Raw genomic sequence first — 22,858 nt, 5'->3', positions numbered from 1 at the left:
TTGTGTTTGTATTTTGCATTAGGAACTGCAGTATGCTTTTTTTTTAAAAAATATCTAAAACATATAACATTGAAGAATTTGTATATAATTTGTACATGTTACCTACAAAGATAAAATAGTCCTCTGCTAATTGGTAGAAATCCACTTTAATTTCCATAGCAATATTTCTTAATTTATTTTGCACTGAAGCATTTTCAGATAAAATGCTTATCTGTAAGTGTGGTCCACCATATATACAACTGGCAAAATGTCAAAGAAAAACACAAAATTACTTTAAGAAATGAAAATAGACATCAACAGCACATTCTGTTGTGACTGGCACCGGTGTAGGAAGTGGGACGGCATGTGCTCCCCATTTTGTGGGATCAGCAATGTTTTTTAAATATATTTATACATGTATTTATATATATATGTGTGTGTGTGTGATCCCCCCCCCCCCCAAACTTTTTTGCACCTTCCTATGCCTGTGGTGACTAGTACGAATAGAACAACCCTATTATTGGTTAGCAAGAGTATTTTTTTTTTTTTGGTGATCCTGCAAAATTATATGGATATACAAACATTATTTGGATTTCTTTCCTTTTGTTTCTTTTAACCAAAGCCATTGAAAGCCAAAAACCGGCCTTGGTGGTGTCATGGTTAAGCTGTCAGACACAAGGCTGGTAGGTATAGGGTTCGCAGCCCGATACCCGCTCCCACTCAGTGGGTAGGTATAAGACCACTATACCCTCTTCTCTCTCACTAACCACCAACAACTAACACACTGTCCTGGACATGTAGCCCAGATAGCTGAGGTGTGTGCCCAGGACAGCATGCTTGAACCTTAATTTGATATAAGCACGAAAATAAGTTGAAATGAAATGAAAGGTTAGTTGTTAGTAATTAGGCAAAAAAACACCCCAATAATCAGTCACTGGTCGAAGTTCAAGAACCGACATCCTTTCTTCCAACTTTATTTTTATTTTTGTATTTTTAATTTTCCTGGATAAGGTTCAGTATATTTACTTTTTTATATCAACCTTATCTGCTTTGGTTCCTCCTCATTGGCCGTGGTACCCCAATTGCATTCCTTCACATTTTTCATATGGCCACGGCAAGTTTAATGACCTCATTTGGACCTACAATGTCAAAGTATATCACAATTTGAGGTGGTGCAGCATTATTTCCGCAGAGGGGAGGGGGGAGACATAGCCCAGTGGTAAAGTGCTCGCCTGATCAATCTCCGTTGGTGGACTCACTGGGCTATTTCTCATTCCAGTTAGTGCTCCAGAACTTGCTATAAAAAAAGCCATTGTATGTACTATTGTGTCTGTGGGATGCTGCATATATAACAGATAACTTGCTGCTAATTGGATAGCTAGAGAACAATTTAACGTGTCCATATACCACTAGGGTTTCGAACACGCCCATCCAGAGTCCGACCTCCGATAAGATCAGTGGCCTGACTCGGGATGAGGGGAGAATAGAGTTGAAAATGGGCAGAATTTTGAAGATAGCTATTAGAAAAAAAGTTAAAAGAATTAAAAAAAAAGAAAAAAGAAGAAAAAAAGTTACAAGCCAAAGATAAAAAGAATTGACTGCTCAGCCAAATATTTATATAATTTGGAGCATTTTAGATGGACAGTCCAAAAATAAATAACAGAAAGAAGAGAGGATCGGACTATTTAATAATATTAAAAAAAAGAGAATAATTTCAACATATAATTTTGAATGGAGGTCTAAAAGTTTAGTCCGATCTAAATGGTCCCGGTGTGTGTGTGTGTGTGTGTGTGTGTGTGTGTGTGTGAATTTAAAGTGGGCGGAATTTTGGAATACGAATTTAGTAGTTAGGTCAAAGACCTAAAGCCATAATGATTTCATTCATACAACTCATGTCATGTCCAAAGAACAAAATTAGACTGCTCGACCGAAAGGGTTTTAAGGTGATTTGAGCAATTTAGATGGGCTGCCAAAATAAAGTGCGTCGGACTGTTTACAAAAAAAACAAAAAAACATTAAGTCCAACTAAGCCCTTGGAACGGTTGGCGACTACGGGGACGAGATGAAGTGCTTGGCGTTGAACTGTGGCACCAGTTTCCTCCAACGGTGGGCGGGAAGGCTGGGCCTTGGCTGGCTGGTCACTACTCGGTGGGGTGACGGCCTTCCGCTTCGCAGCAGCGCCATCCATAGGGGTCTTGGCACGCTGACCGCCTCGAAGGGGTTGGAACGGGAGACGCAAGCCGTGGAGTTTCGCAGATCGCTGTGTCCAACTGCGGCGTCGACTGGTCCACTGGCTCAGTCTGTTCAGAGGTATCTGCGTCAGCTGGCACTGGTTGGTCGGGTCCCGGGGGTGGGGGCGGCAACGCAGACAGGACCGCCGCTGGCGGTTGAGCCTCCAGTTTAGGTCCCCCCCTGAGCCGTCCCTGGTGCAGGTTTCCTCTTCCTCCTTCCTCTTCCCTTCCTCTTCGTCGTGTTCGTTACCGCGTCGCCATACACCAAAGTCACGGTTGCCCGTGAGCCAATGTAAGCGACGCGGTACTCTAACAAAGAGCCGTAGCTTGCAATAAGTCCCCCCAGGTGGGGGGGGGCAACTCGAGAGAGCAGAGCGACACGTCTTTCCTCATCGAAGGCATAGCTTGGAATTGGAAAGAGATAGAGTAGCCCATTGCAGTAGATTTCTTCTCTCATTATCTGTGTGGTCCTTAATCATACGTCTAACACCATATAACCATAATTAAAATGTGAGAGCATTGTTAAATAAAACATTCTTACCTTTCCTTTCATTATTTCTGGTACCATGGGAAATTAAAAAAAGAAAAAAAGAAATGTTGATGCACAAGGTCAGAATCAATGCATACACTGACCAGAAACCAGCAACATATATTTGGGGGGCCTTAAAAAGACACAAGTTAATTAATGTAGTGGCCTTACATCTCCCCTCTGAGCCATTAAAACTCGCTCTTGAAGGGAGCTGGTACTGGGGGTTCAAATCCATTACCTACCAACCTTACTGTTACTATATGTCACTGAGGCTGAATACAATGCTTATATTGGTAAACTAAATTTAAGTGAGCGAAGTAAAACTAATCTAATAGATTTACAATGCCCCTTCTATTGCAAATTAATCACATTTAAAATTAATCATTACAAATGGTTCTCTAAAATATTTCCTACAGGCAGTTAATGTATCGAATATCGAATATTAATATATTCTGAAGCATGTTTAATTATTCAGTGACATTCTAGCATTAAGGATATTTTTCTAAAATAGTTAATAGATTGTTTTGTTTAACGACACCACTAGAGCATCTGCTATTGGATGTCAGACATTTGAAATACAGTCTTAAAGAGAAAACCTGCAACATTTTTCCATTAATAGCAAAGGGTATTTTATATGAATCATCCCAAAGACATGATAGCACATACCACAGCCTTTGATATACCAGTTGTGCACACTTGCTGGAAGGAAAAATAGCCCAATGGGCCCAACGACGGGAATTGATCCTAGGTAGACTGCACATCAGGTGAGCGCTTTACCGATTGGCTACGTCCCACCCAATTTTCTCTAGAAATGCATGTACTGAATGCTAATATATTCTAAAATAGTCTAAAACATTTAATGGCACACCATCATCAAGGATGCTTCTCTGAAAACACCTTAGAAGTATGTGTATTGAATGTTAATATATTCTAAAGCATGCTTGAACATTTAGTGGCATAAATGTAGTATGTGTCCTTGGAGGGGGAAGGGATACCCAAAGCATTATACTTTTTACCCCTGCTGGTAGTGGAATGCTGAAGAAAGAAGTGCTGAAGTGTTATCAATGAGGCCCTGTCAGTAAACTGCTATCAGATCCTCATCACTCTAAATCAACCCCTATCTGTACCACTGGACACCAGCTATCTGCAGAAGCAATCAGAAATCAGATGATCTGCAAAAACAAACCGCTACTTGATAGTTTCTAAAGGTGTCTGCATGGTTATCAGTATATACAATTTTTTTTCAACTCCAATGGGAGATCCAGAAAGATGGGATCGGTGAGGTGCACCTATTACAATTAACGTTGCAAATGCCCTAACTGAACTGGTTGCCCATCACTGTTTTGGACAGAAGCCTTTGGCAAAATCAGAGGTTCTTTTTTTTCCCCCATGACAGGCATGCTTCAGTAGTTATTTGATGGAAGCATGCCAAAAATTACCCACGCCCACACTGGTTGGGATGGGATAAAAACTCAAGGGTTACTGATCCTACAAACCTCAGACATGTGCTCCATCACTGAGCTTATACATCTTGCTTTCGTAAATAACAAAACCTTGGCCTTAAAACATTTTATCTCTAAATTCTTTCCAACAGCCATGGTCTGCCATCAGAAAGCTTTTAATACCTGCTTCAATAAATGATGTGAAATGATATACATTGGTAGGACACAGGGGGATTTTGTAATCACTACGGTATCCGGTCACAAGCTAGTGATACTCAGATGATAAGGTACATGTATGTATGGTAGTGTCATTCTGGACCGACAGTCATGTGCATACTTACTATGTGAGAAATAATAATTGGATGGTTAACCTCACCTAACCACATTGTTGCATGCTATTTCTTGTATATTTTATACATGATTAAAAGCTGAAGCATGTTATTCTTAGTAGATATCCCAGCTATATAGACTGTCTGTTCAGAACAGAGTTTAACGGTTAATTGTTAGCTAATTTGTAGCCATTTGTGTGTGTGTGCATGTGTGCGTGTGCATGCAGGCATGCATAGGTTCAACTTCATGTGTATACTGTAAACCAGATTAATATTGCAATGTTTTTTTTCTGCAAATATGCACCTTAGCGCATGTTCAAATTTCGTGAATGACTATTGGCATCTGTAAAAAATAATGCGTGAAAATAATGTGTGCATATTACAGTATACATGTGTTTGTGTATGTGTTTGGTAGCTGAAGCTTGAGATGTAATGCAATAAATCATTGGGTTATATTCCCATTTCAGTTTGTATGTTCTGTCCTATCTGAGGAACTTAAAAGTATTATAATAAAAAGGCTAGCCTATATGATAGAGACAAGTGTCTTGTCTAAATCTAATTTTACAATTATATATTAGACACCTAACAATTACTTTGTAAACAGGGCAAGTGGAGTGTATTTGAAAGTTGGGGTGGGGGTGGGGGTGGGGGTGGGGGGTGATATGCAATACCAGTGTAATCACCCAGGAGATGGAAAATTGAGGGCCCAATTGGTCTAAACCTGTTAGAATTCTGGGGATGGGGGATGAGGGGGAATGCTCTCCATAGGCATACAGGCTCCCACTGTTGAAGCGGGGGCAAGATGGTTTTGCCCAAATTAAACGAAAATGCCCAAATCTGCATAACAACATTTATTCAAATTAGCATTACTGCCAAACAGCTATATAGGGTTACAAACGAATGACTATGCATTTTTACATGAATTACAACTAATTTTGAGGGTAAAATGATGGCAATACATGGTAAAAAGGTCTCAGGTTAGCACGTTTTGGCCGAATATCTCTATGATTTTTACCCGAATTTGAGGTTTTGCTCCAGTAGTAGGGAGGCAGTTGCCCTCCTGCCTCCCTCGCTTGTAAGCTTATGATGTTCTCCCGAGAAAGGTTTGAACTTCAGGTGTTCAAATACGGCATTTTCAGCCTTCTGAGCACAATAACAGGGAAAAGTGGGGCCATGACCATGTAATAATGATGTCTTTTCTCTGTATTTAATAACTGAGTGGGAAATATGTAGGGGGACACCTTTAAGACACCAGACATCCATCCATCGAATCACTTATTTAAGGAGGCTTAACAACAAAGACCTGAAAGAGAAATAAATTCAGGAAGGTCTTTATTCAAGAACAAAATGGTGTTGATTTAATGAAGTATTGATCCAGCATAAAAGCTTCGTGTAAAATATGCAAATTGCCTCTTGGCAGTGACTAACTCAGCAGGGGATTTCCTTGAGATGTCCAGAGTGTCTTTGTAATGATCCAAAATCAATGACACCACGTGCAATACAAGAAACTTGATTTTCGTCAAGTGTCGGTCCATCTGTCTGTCTGTTCTTCAATCAACATTAAATAAAAAAACTTCTTTCTTTGACCTTGACATGGGGTTACATTTATAGGACTGGGTGTGTGCACTATGTTTGGTGAACATTCATACCAAATATGAAAGTGATCCATTAATTCAGTAAAATTCAATCAGAAAAATTTAACCAAACTTTAACAAAATTCAACTGGGCTGAGGATAAGCAGTTGAAAGTCATCCATTAAACAATTTAAAGGTAAATCAGTAGCCCACGGTGTTTGGCTACCGATTTTTTGTTCGGGTTACCAGATGTCTAAACCTAGAATTTTTTTTGGCATATCAGTTACTTTGAAATCAAGATGCTTAAACATCTAAAAAAAAAAAAAAAAATTCTAAAACAAAATGATTTTGCTTTTTTCTCTTTTTTTATTTATTAAAATTATGGGGTTACCAATATTTACTGAGGGCTACCAGATCTCAAAACCTGGTAGCCTGGTGGGCTACCACACTGAAATAATTTTAAGGTCAAGGACTGTAAAGTCAATTCGAGAAACTTTTACTGCTCTTTAACCAAACATCAACCCAGCTTAACCATGCTTAAAGTAAATAAAATTCTGTAAATATATTAACGGGACAGACCCTAGTTTTTAAACACTACAGCATATTTTTCACTATTAGAGCTGTTTATGACCACTGAAATCAAACATTACTTATATTTTATTGTTTAGATTATCCATTTCTGTAGAACCAAAGTGTTTCTGGTCATCCTGTTGTTTCTAATATCACAAAATGCATTTATCATATTTTTAAAAACACACGTGCGTCTGAGAAGTAGTGGTTATTGATTTGAGTTCTAGTCTATTTTTTAAGGATATTTTCAGGTTTTAATGTCACAGACTCTTCTGTCATTCTGTTGTAACTTTCTCCAAATGTGTTACAGGGGCCTAATTCACTGAACTCTTGCAACTTTGCGATCTCGCAGTGCAATGCTAAAAGACTTGCAAAGAAGATGATTTGTTGTCTAGCAGAGCCTAAGAGACCTTTGTGAATTAGGCCCCAGCACTGCGATATCGCAAAGTTGCAAGAGTTTAGTGAATTAGGCCCCTGGTTTGTAGATTAACTAAACTTAGTGTCAATTTTCACGAGTTGAAACTAGGTTCTGCACCTTTAAACATATTCCAAACATACACTAGAATGACAGAGGTCAAAGCAGAAGTAGAAATGTGGTCATAATTAAGTCAACTTTAACCTAACTTTAACTACACTTTAACCAAATGTTAATGCTGCCAGATGGCTGGTCGGACGAAAATCATCATTCTATTGACATGCACTATATGTTGCATGGGAGCTAATAAAAGTGAGAAATTGTTTTGAAAAAATTACTTAGAATTCTTAGAGGAAACCCATATGTTTCCATTAGCAGCAAGGGATCTTTTACATGCACTTTTTCAGACAGGACAGCACATACCATGACCTTTATTAAAATGCATCTCATTTTAAAGATGGAAAAAAACCTTACAGTATACATAAACAATGTGCAGAATTTTGTTGTTGGTTCAGTTATTAATAGTCTGAGCTCTCCTTTGTTTATAAATTCTAATTACATTTATAATTTCTTCAATTGTTATTTAATCCATGTCGGATTGGACATTTTGTACAATAAAATTAATTACAGGGATACTTAAAACTGCGGTTGTACTCCCGCACTTAAAATGTGATATCCTTTCAGCCCCGTTCTCTTCTTTCAGTTTCCTTCCCCTGTCCCCAAGGGTGAGACCTGAAAAGAAACAAAGAGAAACACAGCTGGCTTAGCTGAAATCCCCAGAGAAACGGGACACTTCCCCCATCTCTGCCAATCACCGGCTGAAAAAGCAGGTCTCACTCCCTCGCTCGCTGGTTCACTCGTTCGGCTCACTCGCTGTGTGCCTGAAATCCACAGCAGAGCGAAGATAGCGGGTTGGCTTGATCGGATCCAATGCACTTGGCCACTCCAATCCTCACACTTCACACCAGAGACGCGATAGCTCTGTATACAGAGACACCTACTTAACACATGTAGGGAAAGCCGGGAGATTTACCATACACTGTGGCCGTCTAGTGTGCAAGCATGCTTGGTTGTGTCTTTGTTTTTAAAACCAGCCTCTGGAGGAATCATACATGTTATTACTTCAAGGTAAGATAACACACACTTTGTTATGGATCGGGTTGGTGTTAATACACTTATATCATGTTATATATTGACTGCAGGTTTGATCACTCTTGGTTCTCTTGCTTGTTGTGTGTGTGTGTCTGTGTGTGTGTTGTACAGAAGACTATAATCTTGTGTTTTCTTTCATCTGGCTTCTGGAGGTTCTGATTTCATCAATACCAGTGTGAAAGAAAGTGTTGAGGAAAGTGATAGGTAATAAAACTTGTGGTCGTATATACACATTCAAGTGAAGTTTGAAAACAAGATGCCATAATATGCTGATGCTTAGCAAACACTATATACTGTTGGTATTGTATACTCTTAGTTATTGATTCATAATGTTGAATATTAGATCTAAACTTAAAATTCAGGCCTGTATTCAAGATTTAATTTTTTTTTTAATTAAATGACTGGAAGTAAAATAGTCCCTAAAAAGTGTACAAGTTGGTCATAGGCATGAATGATGTCTGTGTGTGTGTCCGTCTGTGTGATGTGTGTGTGTGTGTGTGTGTATGTATTGTGTGTGTGTCTGTGTGTGTGTGTGTGTGTGTGTGTGTGTGTGTGTCTGTCTGTATATGTTGTGTGTGTGTCGGGGGAGGGAGTCCTCCATATTTTGAAACTTTATTGCCCACCCTCCAAAAAAACGTTTGTTTTGTTTAACAACACTACTAGAGCACATTGATTTATTAATCATCGGCTATTGGATGTCAAACATATGGTAATTTCGACATATAGTCTTACATTTATATAATTTCTTACAGGCTACAGAACAAATCCTCCCAAGTATAGTTACATTTTTTCTTTTCTCAAGTACAGCAGTCTTCACATCATACTAGCATTTTCCGGAGTTTGTTTTAGCATGGTGTTGCACCATGCCACAGTAGTCTAACGCCATTTGCCTTAGTCAGCGCCATCCTAACCTGGGATTAAACAAGCTATTTTCAATCGTTCATTCTAAAAGTGCCTTTATAAAATTCTAAGAAAATGTATTATTAATTAAGTAAATATACCTGATATATATTTTGCCATTCATTTATTAAAGCAAGCACATTAATTACATTTATTCATATTTCTATTAAAGGGGCATTCCTGAGTTTACTCCATTTTAAAATGTTTCCGACTAATCAAATATTTCTACGATTAAACATACATATTAAATATATTTTCTTGTTTCTAATATCAGTGTCTGTATATTCAATGTGTTTCTGATCGTCTTAATATTTGTAAGAAGCCCAAACTGGATTCTGTCTTCAAATAATTTCGTACATACAAATAAAATGAAAATTAACCTAATACAAATATTAGAACTATCAAAAACACATTTAATATACAGCCACTAATATTTTATGCAGAAAAATATATTTAATACAATGTATGTAATTACAAACGTAAAAATGTCTCTGTTAGTCGATAACATGTTAAACATTGCAGCAAACTCAGGAATGTTCCTTCAATGTTTTAACTTTAATGAAAACAAAAGTACCCTGAAAATGGTCAAAATGTCCCAAAAGTGTTTATAATACCATGCCTTGCCAAATTTCTAGGGAAAACACTACATACATAAATATAAATTTTAACCATGTTCAAATTTAGGCTGCCATTTAAAAAAAAAATGTGTGCATAAATATATTCACATACTTTGGTGGTTTTTATTTTAGCTTATGCTTTTTAGAAATCTAACAATAACAACTAATAAAAACATAAATCATTATGGCCGTTATATCTTAATTTTTTTTTTTTTTTTGGAACTTTCAATTAATACATTGTGATTAGTTAATTTGTAATAAAACACACACACACACACACACACACACACACACACACACACACACACACACACACACACACAGCGAGAGACACACAGAGACACACACACAGACACACATACACAAGGGAAATATCTTTGTTCAGTGAAGTAAATTATGTAGAAGTTTGCTTTTGTATCTCTGTATACAATTATTCTATACAAGATGGCCACAGGCAAAATGTTGGTGTGAAAAACTGAAGCTAGTACCACAAATTGTCTTTTTAAAAAGTGCAGGACTCTTTAAAAATATATAGAGAGAGAGACTCCAGGTTTTATCTAAAAATTACATGAAGCTGTTTAGAAATATTAAAGCCACAACAAAGACCTTTACTTATTTATAAATGTTTTTCAGGAACAAAGTGTCTGTCTATAATTTAGGCATGTTATGTCTGCCAACGTGAGACCTTGCCACTGTAAGCTATTTGTTTGGAGGTGACAAACATCAAGATTTTATCAGTCCCATAACTTTGTTAAGTCTTCTGTTATACCCGGCCCATTTATCGCCCTTCATCCCTGACGAAATTACTCATTTCAAGTTTCTTTTGTATATTACAGGTTTCGAGTGTCACACGTTTAGGACCTATAAAATTTCCACTTTGCATGTTACTGGTGTCACAAAGCTGCCATTTTATTTCATTTCAGCTTGTAATCTTTCGTTGTACAAGTAGTAATTTTGTGCACCGAATAAAAAGTATATTCCTGCTGAAATTGTTAGGGAAAAAAAAAAAAAGAGCTGAATACTGAACATGACAAAAATTCTGTTATATAACATGCATTTAATGTAACATACAATATACACAAAAACACAGAGAACTTTCCTTTATTGTAATTTCTGAAGGGGTAAATGTTTTGACTGCAAAAATGTTATGGTCCATTATCACTTTGTTGAAGGATTGAAAAAGTTGTTTCACTTTGGGTTACTAGTTGTGTGAATATTCCTAGTAATTTTAGCTTAATTTTCATATTTAATATTTTGAAAAATAATTTGTTTTGTTTTGTTTATTTCAGTTGTTATATATTCACCTAAAAGTGGATTATTAAGTCCAAAAAAAAAAAAATCCCCTTTTTTGTTTATTCATAATTTTTTAAATGTCACAAATTCCAGGATGCAATTTTTCACATGAACCATAGTTCTGTTCACATATCAGTTATGTAAATTTAAATTCATGCTAACATGCTAATCAGTTAAGTATATATATGTAGTGAACCATTAGGCATTAAAAGCAAATATTGCAAACTATTTCAAAATATTTTTTAGACACCTGACATTTGCAATTTAATCAATTTGTTTAAAATAAATTTGAAATATCAGTATAATACAGAATAGTAGTACAAGTGTTACAATTAGGTTACTTACTGGTTACACAAATATAATTCAGGTAACTGAAAAATCAGTTACTGTCAATCAGAAAATGTTGGCGAGCATAAAATATTCGCGAATTTAGCGAAGCCATAAAAAACGCTAACATTTCATGACGCTAAATATAAACTAAAGTCAGATTAAAACAAAAATCAAACAAGTCTTAAAATGTATACATATTTAATAACGATTTGAATTAATCAACTGTGAACAATTAAATTGGATTTCAGAACCAAGGCAAATAAAAAGTCACATATCCTATGTACACCACTACCGTTCGTGGCACAATAATTAAAACTATTATCACTTCTGGTGCAGTGTCGCAGCAAAACAAAACAAAATGTCAGTATTATGAATACAGTCTTATAGTTTCAATGTTTGTAACACATTTTTATTGGACTGATTATATGTGATTGTTTCATCAGCGATTAACTGGTCAAACAACAGGCTATAGATTATGCAATAAATAAAACAAAAAATACTAATTAGTTTAAATGTATAACACTGTAATGTTTTTATTAAAATTAAGTTGGAGACAAGCAGCGTCACTTGGATGTTTGAGGCTAAATTTCAAACCGGAAATAGTGCGCATTGCATAACATCAAAAAGTGTCGAGTTTTCTTGTGACCAGTCAGTCGTAAAAAAAACAAAAACTGGCTTACGTTTTTTTTTTTGGGGGGGGGGGGGTTTATATGCTGACCTCGCTAAAGTTTTATGTCGCTAATATGTCACTGATATGGATTTCGCTAAATTTTAAGGTCGCTAATATTTTCTGATTTACAGTATATCTAGGTAAAAATCATAAAAATTAACATCCAGTTACTTATGAATTTGAAATATTGTTCTCTGAAATTTACACTTTCTAACTAAATTATCTTACACCTGTCTTAATTAAAGCAAAATTATTAATTTTGTGCATGCTGCTTAATATTAGTGGACACATATGGACAAAGTAGTTCTAAGTAAACATGATAAACAGCAATCCCTTTTAGATTTGTGTGATACCTTCACACCATTATAGTCACAGCTGCATTGGGTGTAATAAATTACCTGCATCAGCCTCCCTGCAACTGCCATAAAACAGACTGCTTTTCGCCATAAACATATAACTTGCCATGATGCCAATGTTAGAAAACCCATTAAATCTACACTACCATCTATTTACATTTTAATTTTTAAAGTGGAATTAATTTCAAAGGTCAAACAATCAACATTACTTGTATTTTCAAAAGTTAAAAATAATAAAATAAACTCCAATATACTATTTTTGAGTTTATGATCTTTGTAACATGTTTTTGAGTTTATGATCTTTGTAACATGTTTTTGAGTTTATGATCTTTGTAACATGTTTTTCAACTTTGTTATGGTAACACAGGACTAGCTCTGGGTCAGTGTACAATTTTGCCAAATTATCTAAAAACATTTCAAAAATTATCAAAACCCAGTTATTTTCTAACAAAATATCAACAATTACAAAAAATGATTTCACCAAATTGAAATAAAATTTGCAAATTGTTTTTAAAATTCACATTTGTCAAATTTGCTGAGCAATAGAACTAGACCTGAATAAACACAAAATTTAGGTATGAAGAAATTTACATATATATGACATAAAGGAAAAGAGTGGCAATACCTGGGTATGTTGAGGTTATTTCTCCTTTGTTTATGTTCTGTGTAGTTATATATATATAGTTTATATATATATATAGTTTTTATATATATATATATATATATATATATATATATATATATATATATATATATATATATAGTTTTTATATATATATATATATATATATATATATATATAGTTTTTATATATATATATATATATATATATATATATATAGTTTTTATATATATATATATATATATATATATATTCATTGATTTATTGATTTATTTATTAAATATTCTGTTCTTTCTCTTTTTTTCCCCACATGTCATTATACGAGACTTACTGGCAATTTTATCCCCCACCCCACCCCATGTGTACATGTATCTGTTTAATGTTTAATCAGAACAACTGATCAACAGACAAGATATTAAATTAAACCACAGAAAAGTAGGGCTATATTTCTCTGTCCTCCCCTGTCTGTGGAATGGTATATATAAAAGATCCCTTGCTACTAAAGGGAACACTGTAGCAGGTTTCCTAAGGCCCTGTGTCAAAATTACCAAATGTTTGACATCAATGTGCTCTAGTGGTGTCGTTAAACAAAACAAACACACTTCTTCTGCCCTCCCATCTCACCCTTAAAGAGAAAGCAGAACTCATTAAAAATGTCCCAGAATGCACACGAAAGCAATTTAAAATCCGTACAAGGCCAACATTAACCAATAAGCCCCGTCTTCACAACTTCAAACATTTTCTCTGGCAGGCTGGATAGATTATTCTGGGGGTATAGTTTTCCATTAGCCTCATTTGTTAAACTTTTGGCACAGAGTAATTTGGTAATTTGATTTCCATTATTTTTCAAAGTTGTCAGTCCCTGGAGTTCAGTTACACAAGATATAATTGGGTCTTGTGTGTGGTATAACTGCTGCCTCTGTTCCAACTTTACAAAGTTCTGACTCACTGCACACTATAATTAAGAATTTGAAAATTAATTTACCAAAAGCGTGTGCAATTTCATGCACATAAAACAAATATATAAAAAAATCATATTATTAACAGCAGTTAAAATTTAAATTAAAAAAATGTCCTACAGGAACTTGTAGAAGTATGTTTATTGTATTTTGACACATTGTCAAATTTGCAATAACAAAACATAGACACTGTCACCCCCCGAAACCCCTGCCCCCCAAAAATACCAACAAAAAACAAAAACACCCCCCACAAAAAAACACCCACAAAAAAAACAAAAAAACAATCCCCCACAAAAAAAAAACCCAAACAAGCACACCCCTATATATTAATTACCAAAAATGTGTGCAATTTCATACACATTTAAAAAAAACTAAATCATTTTAACAGCAGTTAAAATTTAAATTAAAAAAATGTCCTACAGGAACTTCTAGAAGTATGTTTATTGTGTTTTGACACATTATCAAATTTGTTATCAAAACATACACACTGTCACCCCTCAAACCCCCCCCCCCCCAAAATTTTTTTTTTTTATAATAATCCACCTAAAAAAAAAACCCAACAAAAAAAAACCCAACAACCCATCCTAACCCACCCCCCAAGCACATCCCTATATATAAAATACATGCACATGTTCCTATACATTAATAAACTTCACTTAATCAATTCAATTCCTATCTCTTGTTTGCCAAGAAAAATACTTGCCATGATAATTTATGTTCCAAGTTGCATCTATGTGAAAAGAAAAAATGTGATAAAAATCAAGTTATGTTATCAGAGCTGAGCACTTCATCATAGAAAATAGACCTGTCATATTCACACATCAGGACAAAGACTCCCACCAACACCAAAGAATCTTCAAGACACATTTTGGTATTGGAGAGAGAAAAAAAAAGTCCAGTCCAGAGATTTCAGATTTCATTTTCCGTCTAGCTAACCATCACGGTTGGATAATTGGTTCTGCTGGTTAAATTGTGTCTGTCACATCACCCACCAACTGCCAGGGCCAAACAGACAAGCGGATAAAGATGGGAATTAGGTTGCCAAGAATAAAGAAGAAAAAGCTTCTTTTTTTTTTTTTTTTTTTTTTTTTTATTCAAATTAAGTCCAGGGTTTAGCCAAGAATAAGGATAGGGAAAAATTACGATTGTTGTAATTTTTATTTTGGTTGTTGTTAAAATAGACCATTTTCAAGGAACCATATTTTGCTTTAATATGTAAGAAATATTTGTTTTAATACATGTAATACCTCAGCACATGGTTAGATTTTTAATTTAACACAGTATTTTCTTTTGTCCTTACTATACATACGGACATTATAATACTTTTTACCTAACATGCTAACAATCACAATAAAAAGTTTATGTTATATGTTTAATGATCATTTCTGTTCCAATTCAACTGCATGAACAAAGTCTGACTGTCTGCATCTAGCCATAATATTTTGGCTAGCTTATAAAAACTATAATAGTCCACATTTGTGATTTAACAGCCTACAAAATCATGGTTGCTGATTGTCCTTATAAATTGATCTGTCACAACATGTATTTCTTGTCATTATCCAAGATGTGAGATTGCCCTATTTCTCCCTTTCTATTATACTGTTTTCAAAATGATTTATTTCTGCATCGCTAAAGCTCAGCATGAAAAGCTATTTGTCAGGAGACCACTTCTGACCTAATGGCTTGAGCCTGCAGTGATGGGATTAATTCACCCTATCAAAACAAACTTTTCTAATTAATCATCTGAGAACTAGGAAAGCTCTTTGTTTAGTCAAGTGTTGTGTTCTGGTCATATTGTGGTTAGTGTACTAAACAGCCAGCTAAAGTTACACAATCATATTTCAACTTTTAATTTGTTTTAAACAAGATACAAATGGCTTTTCAGCCAAAATATAACTTAGGCCTGATCAGATTTATTCGGATTTAGTTTTTTTTGCATCCACATTCACTACCAGAGGCTGTCCATTGTCCATCAAGTTTGATTGAATTGCAGATGGGTGTACATATGTCAACCTACTGATTTCAATACAATTAAATCTGATGGGTGTGTGCAGATGCAAAAAACTGGACAAATCTGATTGTGGTCTTAGTGCTCTACAAAACAGTTTCACAATATAATAAATATTTAAATCTATAGTCTGTCCCAAGAGGAATGCATTATTTCATGCTATGGAATTTATTACAAGTTATTTATTTCTGAGCCAATTGTTTCCTAAATTGGACACAAAAATAGTTTTTTTTTCTCATTTCCAAAACACAAAAATAGTATTTTTTTCTCATTTCCAAAACACAGTCTATCCCACGAGGAACACATTTTGCATGCTATGGAATTTACTACAAGTTATTTATTTCTGAGCCAATTGTTTTTTAAATTGGACACAAAAATGGTATTTTTGTTCTCATTTCCAAAACACCTTTACTTTTCTTCTTACGTCAAACAAAATTGAAATTATTTACAAAAATCTTTTTTTAGGAGGATGGGATGGACTATAGTTAACAGATTTCTGGATTTGACAAATAATATTGTTTTAAAAAATAAATAATTCTGTAGTCCCATTAAATAATATTAAGGTGCCTCTCCCCTCCCTGTCATGGTTTCTGGAACAGCCCTTACAGTACAAGAAGGTGTGCACCAACACTCTTCACTTGCCTCCATCAGTGTTTGATTTATAGCAAGTTGTTGTGTACACCACAAGAGCTCTCAAGTTAACCAAACCAACACTCTTCTGACACTTCAGTTTGATAAAGTTAGGACCAGACACTCCAAATGAAATTACTTTTATCAGACCAGGAACTTCTGTTTTTCAATTAATTTTTTTTTCTTTCATTTTTGTTTTTGTTTTGTTGCTGGATTCTTTCAGTTCTGTCTCATGCTAATTATATTCAGCAAAGTAATCTAAAAAGAATTTCTTACAACTGAATCTAAAATTAGAATGAATCCTTTTCTACAGTTCTATAAATTAGTTCTTGAACATGCTGTACCATTGGTTTATGGGTGGCGCACAAATACACAGCTCTGTCGGAAGACATGTGTGAGACCACTACATACTCTCACTAACCAAAAACCATTAACCCGTGTCTGACAAACAACTATAGCCTAGATTTAGCCCACAGTAGTGTGCTAAAAACCTTATCTGGATACAAGTATGGTAAATTACTAAATGAACACAAATCTTGTATAACAATTAAGCATGTGTCTATTTTAATACTTCATGAATACCCATTCTGTATAAAATTGAATATATACATCAAGGCCACCTTTTTATAACTGCTCTTGGATGGTCTTTATATATATACATGTATATATATATATATATATATATATATATATATATATATATATATATATATATATATATATATATATATATATATTATACAAGTTAAACAGCACAGTGTTTTTAAAATTAAAAAACATTTTTGGACCTACATTTAAAAAAAAAATCTTCTCTGTAAACAGTACAGAACATACCAGAGTGTTTAATACAGAAGTTGTAGCGCTGTCAATGACCTTTTCGTGCTGGGATGTCGTTAAACATTTATTCTATTCTATTCTATTCTATTCTGTAACTACATTTCACCAGAGATACATAAACCATGCACAATTTTTACCTAAGAAACAGATACATGCAATAGTAAATATAAATAAATACATGTGTAACAAACATCCACTACTTTATTACGTCATAGACCACTTACAACTAGACCGATGAAGTGATTAAGTAAATCAGTTGAGATAAGGATGGAACAATAGACAGACAGCTAGGTGGATAAGTGCATGCATGGATGTAAGGTGTTTTATGGCTTAGCTGCCATGACGACTACTTGCCACATGACCAGTGTAAGCACAATGCTATTAGTATACTTTCCACTGTTTCAATGTTATGCAATATGCTAATAAATCTTGACAGAAAATGTTCTGCCATGACAGTATCTGACCCAGTCTAACATAGCATGAAGTGTGAGGCATGCCAGTCTCTCTGATAAAAGAAATCAAGAACATGAACTTTGTGTAGATGTACGATTGCATCTAGACATTGTCACAGAGAAACAAAACCAAACAAAACACTTCTTTGCATTATATTACAGGGGGGGGGCAGAATGTAGTCCAATGGTAAAGCACTCGCTTGATGCACTGTTGGTTTGTGATTGATCCCCGTCAGTGAGCCCATTAGGTTATTTCTCATTCCAGCCACGACTGGTATATCAAAGGCCATGGTATGTGCCATCCTGTCTGTGGGATGGTGCATACCCTTGCAACTAATGGAAAAATGTAGCGGGTTTCCTCTCTAAGACTACATAATAATGTATATGTCAAAATCACCAAATGTTTGACATTCAGTATCTGATGATTAATAAATCAGTGTGCTCTAGTAGTGTCATTAAACAGAACAAACTTTTTTTTTTTTTACATTACGGTAAATACAATGAAAATACCACCCTAAAAAAAAAACAGAGAGAAAAAAGAAAGAGTCATGGTCGATGTTTGTAGATAACTGTTGCCTAGATGTAAATTACTAGATGTAACAAGCATGAAAAAATCCAATTCTGATAGCAGGGAACAAGATAGAACACTCTGCTTCAAGATTTGTATTGATGTCATAATAATAGACATTGCTAGATCATACCATTGTACAGCACACTGTGACCCTTAATTATATGGGGTGGAACGGAAAACATGTTTTATGTTTTATTTTCCTATGATGATCGATTAGGATTACAAATAGTCTTATAAGGAGATTAAGTAAATCAATTGAGGTAAGGTGGTAACCATGTACAGGCCAGCAGGTGGATAAGTGCATAGGTGGATGTAAGGTGTTTTGTGACCCAACTTCCAATCAATCAATAAATCAATCAATAAAAAAAACATAAATAAAAAATAAAAAATCAATATTTATTGTACAAAAATGCCCAAATAGGGCTGGTACAAAATACTTACATATTATGTTACAGGACACTAACAATTCACAGATACAACACATATACTGGTAGTCTGTCTGCATCAAAAAGGAACCGATGAATTGGTATGTAACTCTATAATGAATAGTGTTAAAATTTAGATAAAAACATGTTATTAAGTTTTAAAACCATACTCATTCAAAAACAAATTCAGTGTAAATAAATAATAATTGTTATTATTTAAGATATTACCATCAAATTGCACAGGTTAAATCGTTTTTGATCATACAGGTATGAAGGCAATTGATGGAACAGCCAAAGTTCTACCTTCAGTGACAATGCAATTAAAGCTGCATACCTTGGCTCTTTTAGCATTTTGTCTTTACCTCTGTATTAAAAATGAGACTTAATCTACATAATTTGATGTTAACTTGTTAAGAAGCTTTTTTATTTATACTGAAATCTTTTTGAAACATAATTGATACCCAAAAAATATTCTGGTAGCAGGCAACAAGTTAAAATAATCTTCTTCATAATGTATTTATGTCATATTAATACACATTGCTACATCATACCATTGTTCTGCACATTGCAGACATTAATTATATGAGGTGAAATAGAAAACATCATGTTCTTTTAGTATCTAGATCTGCAGCCATCATTTGTAATATATTTATACTTATGAAAATTAACTTATATAGCATATCTTTATTTAGGCCTACATAGCATAACTCTTTCAAACCCCACACGGCTCATTTAAATAATACACAGCCCAATTGCATGTTGTTTTGTTTACACAAATAGCAAAATATTAGGATCATCAATAAATGACCAAAACATCTAAGAGCTGTCTTATAAATATAAGCTGTGAAAAAGAAGCAAAAAGGGTAAATCGCCATGAAAGTCAAACTTGATTTGTAACACTTCATGGTAAAGCTATACACAAAATTTCAATATAAAGCTCAATATATGTATATAAAATATATGTACCGTTACAGATCGTTTAAGTTTCATGGCAATTAACCCTATTCTAACAAAGAGTTATAGCTCTTGAGAGTAGGCTACAAAAAAAACATTCTGAACTTTTTTCAGAATGCCTCAAGATAATGAGCTGAAATTTTGTGTATAGCTTTACAATATGCATGCAGTTACAAATAAATTTTGACTTTCCTGGCAATTTATTCATTTTTCACAGAGTTATGGCCCTTAAATTTAGGAGATAAGAAAATGTGCTGGGTCTGGTAAGACACATGTAATGTTTGTAAAACTAATCACTATTAATTACTTAGTTAAAATTAAAATCCAACCTCACAAGATTAGATGATATCATCTCAAATGAGTCTTCAAATGAGGAGAGATAATTCCCTTATCATAAAACAGATACTGGTAAAATCAAAGATCATAAAGCATGTTCGGTTGATTGTGTACTTTATAAACTGGTATTACTGTAACTGGAAAACAAAACTATTTTTTAAAGAAATATAATGAGTGAAATGAGAATTGGGGCAAATAATCTTTTACAGCCAAGTTCCTGCACACCCATAAATCCCCTACTTCCTGCAGTTGAACTTCTAAAATACAGTCATTAAGGCTAAACTACCTGTCCAACTATGAATGTATGGTATTTTAAACAATAAAGATGGCAAAGAATAGAGATACATTTAAATACTTCTTTTCTAAATGAACATGTTTAATGCACGAAAGATATTCAGATGGACATTCTATACACGAGTGTGAAGAATAGATTTAGTTGCCGATATGGGGGGAATCTTCAAAGCACATATATAATCCTGTAAAGATGGCTAAAGCTCAAGAGATTGGAAGATTTCTGGTGCCAAAGTTCATGTTTTTACAAAATTACAGGAAAGCTTTGCATGCTGTGGCCCTCTTTTTCTGGATTACAGAAAGCGTTTGATGTCTTAAACAGACTTAAACAATATGACAGAACTAATTTATTACAACTGATAATGTTACATGCACCTGGAAATTAATTAAGCACCACCTAGTTTTGACCATGTGGCTTATATACTTCGCAAGTAATTGTGACCATTTCATGGATTCAGAAACACTAAAATTAATGTTTTGTGTATACAGAGGACATGAAAAAGATTGACAGCATGTGATGATGTCGTTACATCAAAATTTAATTTGTTCTAGTGAAAAAGACAGAAACTATGGAGCTGGAATCACACCAATATGTTTCTAATAAGCCGGGGTGGGAATTGGTGAACTGTAAAAAAAGAGGAAATCTAGAGGGGTCCTGGAAATTCTTGAAATCCTAGGTTAAAATCTGTGCCATCTGACACATTTTGGAGGAAAGGACGATTAAAATGCGAGGAAATGCAATGTTCCGTGAGAGGAAAACAGTGGATCTGAGGAGAATTCCCACCCCTGCATAAGTAATTTATTCATGCCCAGTAGATACAAAATGTCAAAATTATCAATATCAGGTTCAGGCCTCTGAAAATTGCGAGAGCGACAGTTTCGTTTGTGCATCACTCGCGTAAGTATAGTTTTGCGTAACCCATGTTTCGTTCACACACTGAATTTATGACATCTTTTACATGATCATGACGGGTTATGTAAAAACAAAATGGGTTACCTGATTTTGTTTTTGAATAACCCAGAAATTGTTTACACAAATGTTCAATTCTCAGAAGCCTGAGGTTTAAACTCTGTCCACACGGACAATTACTTCAAAGCACCTTCATGGCTGCAGTGCAATTCAGGAGGTGCTTAATTAACTTCCTTTTGCTCGATGCGTGATCGGTGTGAGATTGATCCCCGTCGGTGGGCTATTTCTCTTTCCAGCCAGTGCACCACGACTGGTATATCAAAGGCTGTGGTATGTACTACTCTGTCTGTGGGATGGTGCATATAAAAGATCCCTTGCTGCTAATCGAAAAGAGTAGCCCATGAAGTGGCGACAGCAGGTTTCCTCTCTCAATATCTGTGTGGTCCTTAACTATATGTCTGACGCCATATAACCATAAATAAAATGAGTTGAGTGCGTTGTTAAATAAAACATGTCTTTCTTTTTAATTAACTTTCAGGTGCATATGAAGACTGTATTGATTAGTCAAGTTTCTATCTGCCAGCTAAATTCACAATAAAACAAACAGTTCTGTGCCAGCATATATATTTTAATTCAACATAACCATCAAAATAAATTATATTACATGAAAAAAAAATCCTTCCTATTATAACTTTTTCCATAAAATTTTAATTAAATAACCAACCATACAGATTCATAATCATTAATATCCATAAAACTTTATACAGTCAAAGTCCTCTAAACCAACACCCTCGGGACCATGTAAAACGCCAGGTTATAAGAGGTATCTGGTTTAGAGAGCTTCTTTTCTGCACAGATATTTAAAAAGGAACCATGAAAAACATCCGGTTTTGGGGGAATTCTGGTTTACTGAGGGGCCAGTTTTGAGAGGTTTCACTGTATAATATTTGCTGTTATATGTGATTTGGAATAATCTCAGTACTAAATGTGCTTTTTGTTGGGGTTTATTTTTTATTTTTCTAATAGATAATGTTACTGGATATTTATTGCAGATATCAAATCTAATTTATCAGTCTTGACACTGCCAAGAGATATTCTGCTATGAGTATTTGCTCAAAAACATGTATCATTTGACAGATATCGTGATTGAAAATATAATCTATTTTCAAGTTCAGTGGTGTGCAATACAAAATGTCATTTTAACCGACACCACTGGGCTTTAAAGTAATGTGATTGTCAAGTCGCATGAATCCAGCAAGCTAGATTTCATTCACATAGACAAAACATCAAACTATTACCTAACACATTGCATGCCATAACGCCAGACATACAGACCATCAAACTATAACCTAAGATACTTCATGCCATAACCTCAGACACACAGACGTGATTTTCTTTCAATCTGTGCGTGTCTTACTTATTGGCTGCATTGTCAGCTATGGCATACACAGAGCTCATTTCATGTATTAGACAGGT

General features: G+C 34.6%; 2 protein-coding genes across 3 annotated transcripts in view; one reads left to right on the top strand and one right to left on the bottom strand.

Annotated features, from left to right (window-relative positions):
* LOC121380660 overlaps positions 1 to 22,858 on the bottom strand; it is a 520,238-nt gene that overhangs the window by 482,661 nt on the left and 14,719 nt on the right. The gene's annotated exons all lie outside the window — the stretch shown is intronic.
* LOC121380659 (four-jointed box protein 1-like) overlaps positions 8,001 to 22,858 on the top strand; it is a 52,308-nt gene continuing 37,450 nt past the window's right edge. Inside the window, exon 1 of the mRNA XM_041509590.1 lies at positions 8,001 to 8,197. The gene's annotated coding sequence lies outside the window, so the exon portion shown is untranslated. The remainder of the gene's footprint in view (positions 8,198 to 22,858) is intronic.

This window comes from Gigantopelta aegis, chromosome 9 (assembly GCF_016097555.1).
Source record: "Gigantopelta aegis isolate Gae_Host chromosome 9, Gae_host_genome, whole genome shotgun sequence".
NCBI lineage: Eukaryota > Metazoa > Mollusca > Gastropoda > Neomphalida > Peltospiridae > Gigantopelta > Gigantopelta aegis.
This window is presented reverse-complemented; position numbering and strand designations above follow the sequence as displayed.